The 15,620-nt window shown below is 47.2% G+C and overlaps 1 protein-coding gene across 2 annotated transcripts in view; it reads left to right on the forward strand.

Moving 5' to 3' along the window:
- LOC146833814 (flavin-containing monooxygenase 3-like) overlaps positions 1 to 15,620 on the forward strand; it is a 197,047-nt gene that overhangs the window by 21,647 nt on the left and 159,780 nt on the right. The window contains exon 2 of one of the 2 annotated variants that reach the window (XM_085601699.1): positions 4,836 to 4,974. The exons of the other annotated variant lie outside the window; for it this stretch is intronic. The gene's annotated coding sequence lies outside the window, so the exon portion shown is untranslated. The remainder of the gene's footprint in view (positions 1 to 4,835; positions 4,975 to 15,620) is intronic. 2 annotated transcript variants of the gene reach the window in all.

The following is a 15,620-nucleotide window of genomic DNA, read 5'->3' on the forward strand; positions in this document are numbered from 1 at the left end:
TGATCGACTGATCGATTGCTATGGCTGCCCCCCATGTGCTCTCTCCGAGTGGCAGGATCTACAGTGCAAGCACTCATTGACTGTGCCTCGGTGAATGTCATGGATTCAGAACAATAGGAACACCTCACACCATGCCGCCTCTCTCTCCCACCAATGCGAGGATCTACACATACAGCGGAACCCACCCTCTCCCTCTGAGAGGAGTGATAGAGGAGGAGGTAGTCAATGACAAGCATACTACACGGGCAAGGTTCCATGTGACAGATTGAAAGAAAGGCACTCTCCTCAGCTGCCTTTCGGCGGAGGACCTGGGATTGGTTTTCTTTGCCACTCAATTCCATGACTCCCATGCCAACGCCATCCTGCGTGAATTTCTTCAGCTGTTCAAGGGCCTAGGAAAGCTAAAAGGGAAGCAGTTCAAACTACATATTGACCCCTAGATCAGACCAACAGCACTGAGGCACAGAAGGGTGCCCTTTCACCTACGACCACAGGTGGAGAAGGAGTTGAAGAAACTTGAGTATCTCAGCGTCATTGCACGAGTCACAGACCCGACCTCATGGGTGTCTCCTCTAGTCATCGCCCCAAAGCCCAAGCACCCGGGGGCCTTCCGGCTATGCATCGACATGTGTCTTCCCAACCATGCTGTGAAGAGAGAACGACATCTGACACCCACCATGAATGACATCGTGGCTAATCTCAACGGGGCGAAGTGGTTTTCCAAGCTCGACCGAAATGCTGGATACCATCAGCTGGAGCTCGCGCCTGAGAGCAGATACATCACTACGTTCTCCACCCACGTGTGTCTGCTGAGGTACAAGCGGCTAAGCTTCTGGGTGTCATCGGCTGCAGAAGTCTTCCAAAATGACATCCAGAACACTCTGTCAGATCTATAGGGAGTCATAAACCTCAGCGATGACATTCTGGTATTCTCGAACACTCTAGAGAAACAGCACATGCACCTGTGGAACACACTCCATCGGCTGGCAGTCAGTGGCCTCACCCTTAATAAGGTGAAGTGCTAGTTCTATCAGGAATCTGTGGATTTCTTTGGATACATCTTCTCAAGCGAAGGACTCCAGGTAGACCCGAAGAAAGCTGTCACCATTCGGGCGGCCCAAGTACCCACCAGTCCAACCGAAGTCCACAGCTTCCTGGGGATGGCCGCCTACTACGGCCGCTTCATACCAAACCTGGCCTCCCTGTCAGAGCTGCTGCAAGCTCTTACACACTGTGGTGCACCCTGGAACTAGACCACCAAAACAAATGCAGCTTTCCACGCCATCAAGCAGGTACTAATCGACAAGAAAGTCATGGCATATTTCCAGTCATGGAGGCGCACCGGGCTGGTGGTTGATGTGAGCCCGGTTGGCCTGGGAGCTGTTCTTCTCCAAGAAAGTGAAGAGAAGGAGTGGACGCCCGTCGCCTATGCCAGCAGAGCACTCTCAGACACCAAGATGAGGTATGCCAAAATTGAGAGGGAAGCTCTCGCCATCAAATGGGCATGCCAGCATTTCCACTTGTACCTGGTCGGGCATGACTTCCGGGTGGTGACCAAACTCAAGCCTCTGATTCCCCTGTTTTCCGGAACGTCCAGGCTGGTCCATCCCAGGTTAGAAGGGTGGGTCATGCAACTTCAAGCTTATTGCTTCGAGGTTGTGTTTCGCCCCGGTGCCAGCAATCTGGCTGACTATCTATCGAGGCATCCTGTCGCGGCCAACATGGGACAGCCTCATGCTGATGAAGAGAGCATGGAAGAGTTCATAAGGATTATTTCCCAGGAGGCGTGCCCCAAGGAACTAATGCTGGAGGAGATCGCAGCGGCAACAACACTTGATGAGAACCTGGCAAAAGACAAACAGGTACTGCTGTCGAGAGGTTGGCAACACTTCCTAGACCGGGCACGCTCCCTGAATGTGGAGGGTCACCATTCGAGGCAGCAGCTGTGGAGAGTTCAAAGTGAACTGAGTGAGGGGGAACACGGAATCATACTCTGTGGCCATGCCATCATAATACTGAGCAAGCTACAGAGTCAGGTCATAGACCTTGCACACATCAGACACCAAGGGATGGCCAAGACCAAAGCACCCCTCCGCAGCAAAGTGTGGTTCCCAGGCATGGATGTCCTCGTAGAAGAAGGGATTCGGAACTGCCACTTGTGCACGATCATCGGAAGTGTCCCAGCTCCGGCACCGGTCATCAAAGAGGAGCACTGCGCCGAACCAGCTTTCCCAATGGCCGCAGTACTATAGTCTTGATGGACTCACACTCGAAGTTCCCTGTTGTCAAGGTGTTTTTTTCCACTGCATTTCCTCAAGTCCAAACCATCCTAGACAAGACGTTTGTGCTACTGGGCCTTCCTTATGAGATTAAACCTGACAATGGACCCCCGTTTCAGGGCAGAGAGTTCAAGGACTACCTAGCTGAAAAGGTCATACGACACCGGAAGATCACTCCTTAATGGCCAAAACCGAATAGTGAGGACGAACGCTTTATGCAGACCCTCAGCGGGGTGCTGAGAATTGGAGTGGAAAAGGGGGAAGATCTCTCCATAAGTTCCTGAACTCATATCAACAAACCCCACTGTGCACCATCCTACCTGCTTTTCCGGCAGGCCCCACGAGATAGCATCCTGGCAGACCCTGCTTGGCGCCCCGCCAAACTGGACTGTGAAGCCACTCAGATCAGAAGAGAAATCACCAACCGGAAGGCAAGCCTCGCATGAGGGGACCAATCGTCCTCATTGTGTGTGGGCGACTATGCTGTTGTGAAGGATACCCCGGGTGGATGTTCCGGATGCCTTATGAGCCTGAGGTGTGGAGAGTCATCGCCATCCAAGGGACCATGGTTTCTGCCAAGAGGGGCCAGCGACTGGTGACCCAAAATGTGTAGTGGTTCAAAAAGGTGGCCGGGCCCTGCCCCAGTCAGGTGTGGAATGCCGATCTGGAGATTGAAGACGACTCACTTGTGGATCCTACACCATCCACTGTGGCGGCCGTAAAGGACCGTGGCCTCGCCGGGGCCAGTGGAGTTGTCCCAGATGTTGATACGGCATGCCAGGACACCTCGAGCATGCCCGTGGCCAGCGGCCCGGATGGAGTGAGGCCCAAGCCCAACCCCCGGCGCCAGATGTATGGTCTCCGGCCTAATCCTGCTCGCAGCCAGCGCCTCAGAGACGTGTGTGTGTCGTGCCTCCATAGCAAGAACCATGTGAGTGATGGACACTAAAGAAAAGGAGGGATGTAGAGAGCCCAACGGCCTCTCCACAGCATTATTTCACCTGTAGCACTCCTCAGGGCAGGCTTGCCCCAAGGAGATAAATAGACGGAAAAAAGACAGCACGGGGTCTTTGCCCACACAGAGAAAGCTAACTGTGTCGTGTGTGTTTTGTGGGTACCGGAAAGGACACTCCTCACTCGTGGGCCGACCCGCTACACCAATTAAGGTGCAATTTCGTGAAAGGTGAAACAATTAAATCGGAGGCTTGAGCAGCTTAGGTTCATATAGTATATAGCCAAAGGCTCTGGTGAGAACTTAAACAAATTAAGAAGAAGGAAATTAGAGTCCTTCCTTGAGGAAATATTATTCACTTGATAATTGAGCCAGCGGGAGAGGGGGCAAGGCCCGCTGTTAGCACACAGATTTGGGTGCATTTTCTTACTTGATAGAAAGCAGCGAGGAAGGGATCCAAAGCCAAAAATGTTAGAAAGGTACACAGCCTCCTCTGGGCTACGATGGATGTGGACGGGCCCGGTCTTCGCCCGTGCGGGTCCCTTGCCACGGAGCTCGCTTAAGTAGCGCGAGGGAAACAGCTATTCCAACGCGGTCATAAACACGTGTGACCGTCACCACGAAGTCATTACCATGCATATGCCTTTACGCGTGAGTGTCATTCTTGGACCTCCTCAGGGCACTATGGTGGCTGGGACATACAGTTCCCCATGAATTCAGCACAACAAGATGCCCTGTGCCGTGGTTCTCGATACAGTGGTAGAAGTGGGCGGGATCGGCGGGGCACGGCGTGCCCCTACTTCTTAAATTTAATTGATTCCGTTCCCCTACTTTTTTTGATTATTTTAAACTTGTCCCAGGACGGCAGAAATATGCAAGGCCTAAGCAGCGTTCGTGACAATTCGGGACGGGTGGGGTGGGCAGAGAAGGAAAAGGACTCTGTCTTTTCCTTCTTGCCCAGAGAAGGCAATGGCAGTGTCCACATCTGCTCTGCCACTGGCAGCTTACTCCACCCCCCCCCCTTACTCCTCCTCCCGCTTTTTCGGTCTCGCTCCGTTGGTCTTGAACTCAGGCAGGGCTCGAGTCGGGGTACCACGCGGGTGGACGGCGTCCCCCCACTTATTTTACTGGGTTGTTACCGGGTGGACGCCGTCCCCCCTGCCCAAAAGATGTAGCCGGTATCCGAGTCTGCACCTACGTGCGAATGAATGCCTTTCAAATGCACCCGAGGCTCAGAATAATCTCCCCTTCCACCTCGCGCCCTCCCCTTGCCAGCCTTTCTCAGAGCCAAGCCGAGGCGCCAAGGCTTCAAGGAGCTGCGCTATCAACACGCCGAGCATGTCACTTCTAGGGACCCCGACAGATGCCCGTACTGCCTACGGCCCGAGTCTGTAATAACTGTGTAATCCGAGGAATGGGTCCTGTGTATAGTGTGTTCTTGTGTTTTGAGTGACTGCCACTTATTGAAGTATTATACTTCTACTTGTATCTTGTATGTATTCACGCATTTCAGACGGAGACCAGCAAATTTCGTGACAATTCCTGTTGTGACGTCACTTCCGTTGACACAACCTAACTCGAGCGTCCCCCCACTTCTTTTTTAGGACTTGTGCCCTGAACTCAGGTGCTGAAAACCTTGACTTCAAGAAACGATCATTAGCGCCAATTTACAGAGTTTGCCTGTAAAGCGCTACTTTTGTTTTCTCGTCTTTCCCTGGGTGAGGAAGTGCACCATTCCTGGAGGTACTGTGCAATACATGCTTAATGGGTGGATGGGGAATAAAATTGTGCACTGTGTCTCTGTGCTCAGGGATGTGGTCTTTTTAAACCATACTTTTTATGTTTTGTAAGAATATAAGCAATGGACATTGAAACAGGTCCCTTCTGGGCCCTGTAGTCATGTCCTTAACTTTTCGTGCATAAGCACTCTATGATTTCTGAATGAGTGTAAAAGCGTTAAGGTAACCCATGTTGTTCTGCGTACATTTCACGTGCTGTACTTAATCTTGCATTCCCTTGAGTGTTTGCTTTTTCCAGGATATTTTTTTTTTTTTTTTTAGTCAGCATAGTAATCTGAGTCACATCCAGGTGTTTAAAGCGGGGTACAATTGGGTTGTAGCTGAAGACAGTACAAGTTTCTCTCAGTGGGGCAGTATGGTGTACAGTGGGGGAGAGGATGTGGCACTATGGTCAGAGCTGCCAAATTTAGAACTGGGGAACTAGGTTCAGCCTTCTTGACCAGTCCACCAGACCACTCACCTGAGGAGCATATTCCCGTGATAGACCTTAGAAGGGCCCGCAAGACCATAGAAGCTCTGGTGTCTTAGCACATGCATGTAGACCCTAGCAATGGCAAGTGTGGGTTAACCTTGAAGACCTGTCCCCCCACAATACCTACTGACGCTCACCTCCAGTCTTGCGGGCAGGCCTATGAAGCACACCCTAAAGCGACAGTGACTCTGTCACTGAGGTCACAGGACCCTTGAGCAGGGCGGCTCTAGGGCGGTGCTACCGGTGTGATCTCACTGGTTGCTGAATTCGGGTGGGGACATCATGTTTGCAAGTATATTATGTTTCTAAAAGCACTTGCTGGCTCCTTCCTCACCTCCAGCAATGTGTGTCAACAATAAAAATGTCATGATAATGCCAGTGATTAATGTTCTTCCTAGAGAAAACAGAGTTTTGTCAAGTGGAAGTTTTTACTGGTGGAAAGGTAGCACAGAGGGTTAATGTGCATGCTGCAAAGAACATGTACCATGCAGGTCACAAAGTGCACATAATGTAAATAGGTCGGTGGCTTACTGCTTTGGTCAGTGAGATCCTTTTGTTACTTGCAGTTTATAAGTCAAAATCCTAAAATAGAACAGTGAGCAATTAACTATTATCTAAGAGCTGCATGCAAACTTGCAAACTGCAAGGTATAAATTAGAGTATTATAGTTTTCTTCAGTCTTTGATTATTCTAATATTGCAAAAAGGGTTCATTTGGATAGAAATCAATTCTGGTTATTAAAGAGAAGCCCTAACCATGGTATTACATTCTAAATTCAAAGTTTGTGTTTCTCCATACCAATCACTGTTAAACTATACTGCCTACTAGTATGGTTGTCATGTGAATTTTACACCTTGTAGTCCTTTGTCTTATGTAACATTTTTTATACAGTGATTTACACATGTATAATTGTCTCTGTGTAGTGTGTGTGATTTAAAGTGCTCTGACACCCTACATTGGTATCAGTGGCTCTGTAAATCAAATTATATGTATCTGAGCGAGAGTGTGTTTCTGGAGACTTGAGGGACACTGTTAAAGGGTGGTAGTGAGGGAATCCGTGGCAGAGGGAGCCGTTTGGGGGCACCAACAAACATTGCTGCACAGGGCTGCACCAGCCGCGGCCCGTGAAGGTCAGAGTGGTGGGGCCGTGTTGGGGAGTTTGACATACGACCACGAGGGAAAATGAAATAAATAATACATTTTCCCTCATCGTCATCTGTCGAAATCTCTCTCCCCCCACCCCAACTGGCCCCACCGCTCTTACCTGCATGGGCTGCGGCTAACCAGCACTAAAGCCAGTCCGCCTCACTCATCAGTACCTCCATTGGCCTTGTTTCAGCAGTAGCAGTTGCAACTCACCAGGGGTTGGCAATGCAGGATTTGCACGCACACCAAACTAAGTTCACAAACTTCAAGGTCTCTGGTTCATGCACAATCACTTTTAACATGTGCTGTCTGCGTTGGAGCCACTGGAATTATGCAGCAAAGGAGAACAAAATTATACCGCAGTGTTGACTAAATTATGCAGCAAAAAAAGGCTGCTGCGTAATGCGGTATATTTACTGATACTTTATTATTTTGACATTTTTACACCTGCTAACAGTCTCTGCAAAGATTTTGCCCCATTAGTACCAGTGTAACTTACACATGCAGCAGTGAGAAAGGTGATCAGTCAACCTTTGCAAAGGGCCCTCCTCTACGCAGAAACACAAGTCATATTTTTTTGTAACTTTTGATCTATTTGAGCTACAAACAATTTATGAGTTAAAATCTTCAAAGTATGCAGCAGATGATGCATTATGTGGCACATATTGCATAGCCAAAATTATATAGAAAACAATTGCAAACTAGGATATTTTGCCATTCATGTTTGAACTGCTCTTGAGGCAAAATGGAGAAGGGCTGATGACAGAAACTTCATGACTCGGAGACAAATTGCTTGTGCTTCTACTTCTAAGTGTATTTGGGACATTCTGTGATTGGAAACGTATCCCACTTTGTGAATGTATTTTAATGTCAATAACTCATATTAAACCTTAAACGTGTATGCATTGGTTGAATTAAATAACATAATAAACTGTAATTGGGTAGTGAAATGCCAAACAAATACTAAAAATTAGAATGATTTGCTCTTTCTGGCCACACCTCTGACTCCGCCCACTGACCCAATCCTTAGGTTATTCCTGCCCTCTGATTCTCCGCCCACAGTTCCCCAACTTTTTCCCCCCACTTCTACTACTGGTCTCGAAGCACACTTAAGTAGCACGAGTATCATTCTCGCCTCTCCTCTGAACACTATGGAGGCTGGGACAGGCAGTCCCCAAGCGACCCACAGCAAGATGTCTTGCGCTGAGGGGGTCAGAACACACGTAAGTAGTGCAAGTGTCACTGTTGCCACTCCTGCTCCTCCTCCTCCTCAGGGTGCTATAGAGGCTGGGACAGTCAGGAATCCATAACAACACGACATCCCATGCCACGGGGGTCGAAGCACGCTTAAGTAGCACACGTCACTTTCGCCCCCCCCCCCTTCTCTGGGCGATATGGAGGCTGAGAAATATACATACTTTCCCTTCAGCCCACTGCCCAGTTCTCCATTGATCTAGTCCCTGGGTGCCAGCACTCATTCCCTTCATTCCCTCAGGTCTCTAGTAGCCACTGCTACGTGGCAACACTATTTCCTTCCAGCTTCACTTCAACGTACCAGAATTCTATCTCTCCCTAACTTCCTCCTTCAAGCCTTCTACCAGTACCCCCTCCCTCTATACCCTCTGCCAGTACTCCCTCCTGGCTATCATTCTAGCTTCTCCCCAGATTCTCCACCAGTAATACCTGCCTCTGAGCTCTAGTGACCCTGCTCCTCGCTACCTCCTTTGCCAACATGTCACTTCCCGGGCCATTATAAGTACTCCCTTGCATCAGACTTTTATCAGCATGCAACTGGTGCTCATTTAAAGCGCTCCAATACCTTCGAGTCGAGTTCGCGCTATATACATCTGCAAAAATAAATATTGCGTTCTCCAGGTTTCAGTCATCAGTTTCTCTTCACTGAGACACCTGTCAGCAGTCCCTTTTTTCAGACTCCTCTTTCCTCCTGGTCACTATCAGTAATCCCTCAAGGCATTTGCCATCATTCCTTTCTCCATGTTCCCCCCACAGTCCCTTGTTTTTCGCCATATTATTGGTAATTAGCACTTACATAGGTCCCTGCTGATCTAGGCCTCTCTCAGCACTACCATCCTCAGCTGTCCATGCCAGGTATCTCTCAACACACCCTGGCACTGAGCCCCTGTAAAGACTGCCTTTCTCAGTCCATCGACTATTTCAATAGTTATACAACTGATGCAGGTACACATTTGCAATGGGAAAGTCATAGTTTAGCATTTCAACAATACAAGCATAGTCGTTTATGTTTCTGAGATTAATAAGTGTCATTGCGCTGAGAAATGATCTGTCTTTACCCTGCCTAGAAGCATAATTAATAATGAAGTATTAATAGTTTTTAGGTATAATAATATTTAACCTTCACTGTTTTTTAGTTGCTGTGGTGGTGAACATTTTTACAAGAAACTGGACAGGTGATCCTTCAAGGAGATATCTGTTATTCCTGACCAAAAATGATAGTCTTCCTATATTCGTGCTATGTACAACAATGTCTAGTTTTCTTGTGAAGTAGCTTGGACTGGTTGTTTGTGTTTTTTGTCCCCAAGGTATAGTAACTAAGGTGGTTACTTACTTTAGATCATATTAGAAATTTATTAGTTGTGTTTAAATATTTCAGAAGATGACGAATGTCATCACAAAGGAAGCCTCTAGGAAAGACTTCTTTGTAACTTGGTCATCTGGTTACCCTAACATGACAATTAAGTTGTCCGGTGTTTAAATATGAGCCCTGCAAGAATGTTGTAAGGATGCAAGCAATCTATTCTAATATAGGCACCTCAATTGCTTCGCAGCTCCCATTTAAATGCTGATCTATAAACAAATATAAAGGATATAGATGCAAGTATAAAATCTGTTTCAAATGGAAAACATACTTTTATTCAGTGAGTTTTACTCTCATTAATAAATGTGCCACAGCTTAAGCCTTCAAAACAGCTGGCCCCATACTTTGCTCTTTCAATGGCACATTGCCCTGTCCCTTCAGTATACACACTAGGCCTGGGCTAAATTGCCGTTCCGCTCACGGAAATTGCGATAATTTGACATTTTCACGTTCCGCGGAGAGCGCGAAAATGTCAAAATTTCCGCATTCCGCAGTTTAGCGATAATTTGTTTCTTGCTCGCGCTGTAAAATAATACATTCTCGCGCGATCGCCTTACCTGAATCCCCGCGTTCGCCGACAAGTTTTCCAGATCCGGTCGCGTTCTCCACGAGATGTTGGATTGTTGGTAGCCATTTACGCTGTCTCGCGACAGTTCGCCCCCGCAGTAATGTCATTGGTCGCGCGATCACGTCTTTCTTCTCGGGATCATGCACCGCGAGAAGAGTGAAAACAAGATGGCCGCGCCCGCGAGCAACCGCATGGGTAAGTTGGCGAGCTGCGACCACGCAGAAAATACCGCGAACGGGCGGGAAAAAAACTCCAGCATCTTCGCGATATTTCAGCGTGTTTGCGGAGATTTTTAACATTTTCGCGATAATTTGCGAAAGCCCTTTCGCTAATTCCGCCCACCCCTAATACACACGCCTATGTGTTGGGATATGGCGCTGTCTCCATCCTCTTGACTGTGTGCATAACTGTGCAAGTGAGTACGGCTTCGGCTTGAGGGCTCAGACAAATCTGTAACCAAGGAAATGTAAATCGACTGGACATCCCTCAACATCCCTCAACATTACAAAAACACTTGAGTCTTACAGGGCCTTCTTTGCATGACCCACGTGGACTAATCGCTTGATCTCAATCAAAATGTCATTGGAGAGTGAACTCAACAACTTTCTCCAGCACACTACCCCATATGTAATGCCTCTTTCACTCTTCTGAACTATCACTGCGTAGACTAACTTGCAGTGGGGAAACTTGTCTAGATTTGACAACCTCCTAGCTAGAAAGGGATCATGGTTTGTCATTATGCATGTTTCTTTCATAAATTGCTCACAGTATCCATAATTTTGCATAATGTGAAAATACAAATATCTTTCATGTGCCATATCTGCTGGGGCATATTTCACACAGGAAATCTGAAAGTTCCTCCTAAAATCACTCTTTTGTACACACATAGACAAAAAGAAGACTCTACAGATGGCAGAACTGTTGTATTAGTGTGCACAGTTGCACACCAAGAAAATCTCACATTAAATGTTTGTCTCCTAACCACACCCATAGCCCCGCCCGATCCCCGCTCCCTCCATTGAAGTTGGTGAGTATTTTTTTCTATTGAAAGCACTGTACACAAGTGTAGTGCAGAACAATTACAGCTTGTTCATAAAAGCCACCTGTCACCCCACCTCCCCCCTTCTCCCCACGACACCACTGCCCACCGCCAAAGACCTTGAAGCACAGAGAGAAATGCAGTTTTTGAGCTCTACACCTCCTAAAGATTCCCATAGGCACACTGTTTTTAGACAAAACGATGATGCTGTCAAGATTTCTGAGTGATGGTGCAAAACCCCTAAATTGTAACATGCCTCTTTCCATTCAAAGCACATCGTGCATGTGTAGGTCAAAAGCTACCATTTGTATTGATAAAACAACACACACACGCACATGTTAGGGAAAGTAGGGTATTAGATGGACGACATTGCCCAGAAAATGATGGTTAGGTAAAAAGAGTCATCCATACACCCATGAAGATCACCCCACTAAAATGATCACCTATGTCATGGCAAGGGGGGGAGGACCAATTGACCTGCAAAATAAAACTCAGACGTCCCATGACCAAAAACTCACTGATTCCTAAAATAGCATCCAAACTGGGGCCCCCCATCCAACACCTCCAAAGATGTGCATAATGGATGCACAGAAATGTCCCAAAAAGGAAAGGCACAGGAATTTGTGAGACCAAATAATGATGTATGTTTTCCTAAAAGCTAACCTACAACCCACAGCCTATATCCAACATGTTTGCAATCAAGCTTTACGTGCACCACCTTTACTGCGGTCCACCACCACTTTAGCAGCAACCTTCGAAGTCCCAACGAGGCCAGAGGGATCATGCCAAAAAGGATCACAGACTATTTTTTACAGTCATTTTTCACAAACAGACTCTTTACACTATGCCAGGCAAAGACACCCGCGGATGCCAGAAAGCTGCAGATGACCCCTCCAGATACCATCCCAAGACCTGCAGTGTTTCAAAAGTTATGTATTATTACACTTTGTACACCATCTGCTTAGCATGGGTGTGGCCGCATCCATCCATAGTGAGAAATCTATCTAGTCACATGGAGCCCACCATGACATTTCTACAGTGCTTGTGTAGGGGGACCTCTCCCACCTCACTTTCACTTACACTGAACCAAACACTAATAATCCACACTAACTACACAGCGCACTCTTACACAATACATCGTATCAGCACATGACTGCCATGGGGGCCCAGACGTCGGTTGGGTGGTGATATGTCTGCTCGCTGATATCCCACGCCGAGGGTGCAGACAGACTTTACTTATCCCAAGAAATAGCTCTTAAAAAGCAAAATACCTCATCCACCTGTACCTGTGTAGGTTTAGAGCCAAGACACAACCGAGTAGATTAAAACGCTATAGAGTAGTAGTAAACGTCACCTGGTATGAGACCAACCCCATCACACTGTACCTTCTCACCAAGCCTAGTGATATTCAAACCGAGCTAGACACGGTGTGTAGGCAGGGCACCATAGGGGAGGACACTGTTTGGCCACTTGAATTTCCATAAAAGAGGTATTTGGAGGTAGAGAAAACCACTGCACCAGTGCACAAAGACGTTCTCTCCCGCCTTTGTCTGTGGTCCCAGGCTGGCCCTTAGCATGTCTGGAGCAGTTCTTCTTTAATAACAAATGGACCCCAGGCATGGTGATCCAATGCAGGGCCATCCACCTTGATGATACAATGGGAAATGAGTATAGAAGGGAAGCGATGAATGCTAGCATAGATACTCCATATTAGGAAATCTGGGACACTGAGCTAGATAGGTACACGTGGCTAGAAGGGAAGGGGTAACCCCTAATTGTATGGAAACTTACACTGTATTACTTGTGTTTGAGAGGCAAAGGAACCACTCTGCTTGGCACAAATGAACATTGTGGAGAAACACTGCACGTACCAGACATGCAAAAGGACATCACTGCACTGAGGGATATCTACTCGCAATGTGAGGAGATTGCCTATGCTCAGCTCGTCCTCGAATGGCGGAGCCTTGGCACCCTTGTAACCATATACACCCGACACTGGACATCACTGATTAAGACCTGTCCAAGTTGTTCAAACATTTGCCACTGAAGAAAACAACTCTATTGCATCAGGCTCGAGAAAAAAGAACTGATGATTATTTAGTTTAAGGACATTACGGTAGAATTACGACTGTTTTCTGACACGTAAGTAAATGCGAGAGTGTCCATACCCTTTTTCACCTTGCAAACATAGGGGAACACCCACTGGTTACAAATAACCAGGTGGGAACTGCTAAAGATGATCAATAATACTGAGCTCCGCCTGAATGCTATCAAGGAAAAACTATGAGACTGCCGCCCCATGGTGATGCTATATTGGTATGTGTTGGACTTGATGACTGTGATGGAGGATGCGGTGTGTGCCAAGATCGGTGCGTCCTGCTGTACTTTTATCCCTGGAAATTATATGGACATTAGGACGCTAACTCCTACCATCCAAGCATTGCATCATCTACAAGTTTACATGAAGAAGGAGGGAATGCCACTGAGCTGGGCTGGTTTATCGATTTGTTTTCCTGGTTCCCCCGGTGGGTGACCAGACTGTGCATGTCATTGCTTGCGAGTGTCGTTTTTGTGCTGTTTTTTTGTGGTTTCCTACAAGTGGGAGTTTCCTGCTGTAAAAACGCAGTCCTCCAATTAGGTAGAATGCAAGTAACTTGGGAGGTAGTAACAGACACAACAGAAACACACCGGATCTCAAATAATGCGACTGTCATGAAATATGGGGCAATTGATGTTGCTGAAAATTCAACTAAAGGGGGGAATGTTAATATTGATAAATACAATGTCGGTGTGCGCCGTGATATATGTACGTATAATAACGAACTGTTGTCGAATCCACCCGATAGAACTTGCCCATCTATCCTGAGTCAGAAATGCCTGGTCAGGCAGGCCCTGCAACATAGGCCTGAAGCAACTGATTGACAGATCACAGGTCGGGTGACACGTAACCCTTGTACAAACGTGCAAGCAGGAAAACCCAGATCGATCCCACAGACACGCAACAACACCACAATGGTCTTAGGTGATTAGCCCCAATAAAGCACGCTTGGCTGGAGGGGTGCCCATTCCCAAAAAAACACCATAAATTCAGATGCCACACTAAGTTAGGAACACTCAGCCAATCAGAACACAGCATGCACACTACCCACAGTCATCACGCGCTCCCCATGCTGGACATCTGGACACGTACCCACTGGTCCACCATTGTGTCCACGCAAGGTCGAGACCCACCCGTGCTTCATATCAAATGACCAGAAATATAGCCCTGCGACTAGGTCCAGATTTCTGTCTCCAAAGGAATGTACAAATTACATAATGACATTTCATGTAATGTATAAAATGACTTCTGAACCGAAGTACTTTGAGACAGTCTTCAGACCCCAACTCTGTTGTCTGTTCTCCCTGCAGCTGCATTTAATTAAACCAACTGTTCCTGTTTTGCCAAACACATCTTGTCTTTCATTTTTTCAAGGTAAATTCATATTCGAGCAACAATGCTTCCACTGACCTAATGGTGTTAATTCTATAAAATGTGTGGGCATTCTTATCTTGATGGTGACTAACCCTGGTGTAATGTGTGCACTGGAATAATACTAGCAATTCTTAACTTGTTTATAATTTTATCACCGCTACAGTCTGTGACACTGGCCTGTAAGATCGATGTAACCTGGCTGCATCAATCATTGCGACACCCTTTCATTCATCTATCAATGCACTCAGCTACAAATTCATCCATTCATGCACTCATGCATCATCCAAATGTTTAGTCTTTCTAACATTTACCCACCCTCATCAATAGAACCACACGCACACACACACACACATGCACGCACTCACCCCCCTCCCCACACACACACACACCAAGGCACCAGTAAATACTTTTAGGATTTTGCAAGTCTAGTTATGTTAGATCTGTTTATAGTCTGCATAAAGCTGGTAGTGGGTGTGCTGCAGAATCCTGAAGCTGAGTTATGGAACTTCAGAGAGCTCTGTTGGTAGATTTTGGGATCTCATTGAATACAAATATTTACCAGGAATAACTTACTGGTCTGCTAGGCTAGCCACCCATTAGTCTTGAAATTATACACTGTTAAGAAGATACTGACCACCAGTGGTGGCTCCTTTGCTAAGGCGGAGGAGCGGCGCCCAACTGTTTCGCAGTAGTGAAGTAAAGAAACATAAAATGATAACTTGCAATATTATCATTTTATGTTATATTCTGCTGCAGCTTTTTGTTTGGGGCAGGCCTGCTCTGATGACGTAGGAGCAGGGGAGGAGTGGTTTGCCCACTTCTAAGTGCACACGACTGTTTAGTCGGCCCTCTTGGGCCGGCCAAACATCATGCTCACTTTGCATCTTCTCCATACAGGCTGCATTACAGCCTGCGTGGAGAACATGCCCAGGCCCCCATTCCCTGGCTAAGTGTCGATCCATGGTACTCAGACCAATTACAACACTGCATTGCAGCGTTGTGATTGGCTACTGGGAGACGGGTGCTCCCTGCTGCTTCCTGTATCCTGCTGTAGGACCAAAGTCAGGAAGAGGAGGATGGAGGAGAGGTGGTGGCCGGCCAGCCATCACAGGTAAGGTTTTTTTTTAATTAAAACTTTTTTCGTCTCCCCCCCACCTCCTGCCCCCACCCCACAGCCCAGGTCCGGTAGCAGCTGCTACTGCTGAACACCATCCATGAAAAAAATACACCCAGGGGAATTTTCCAGACAATTAGCAGATAAACAAATACTGACGGT

The sequence above is a fragment of the Triturus cristatus genome, chromosome 4_2 (assembly GCF_964204655.1).
Source record: "Triturus cristatus chromosome 4_2, aTriCri1.1, whole genome shotgun sequence".
Classification (NCBI taxonomy): Eukaryota; Metazoa; Chordata; class Amphibia; order Caudata; family Salamandridae; genus Triturus; species Triturus cristatus.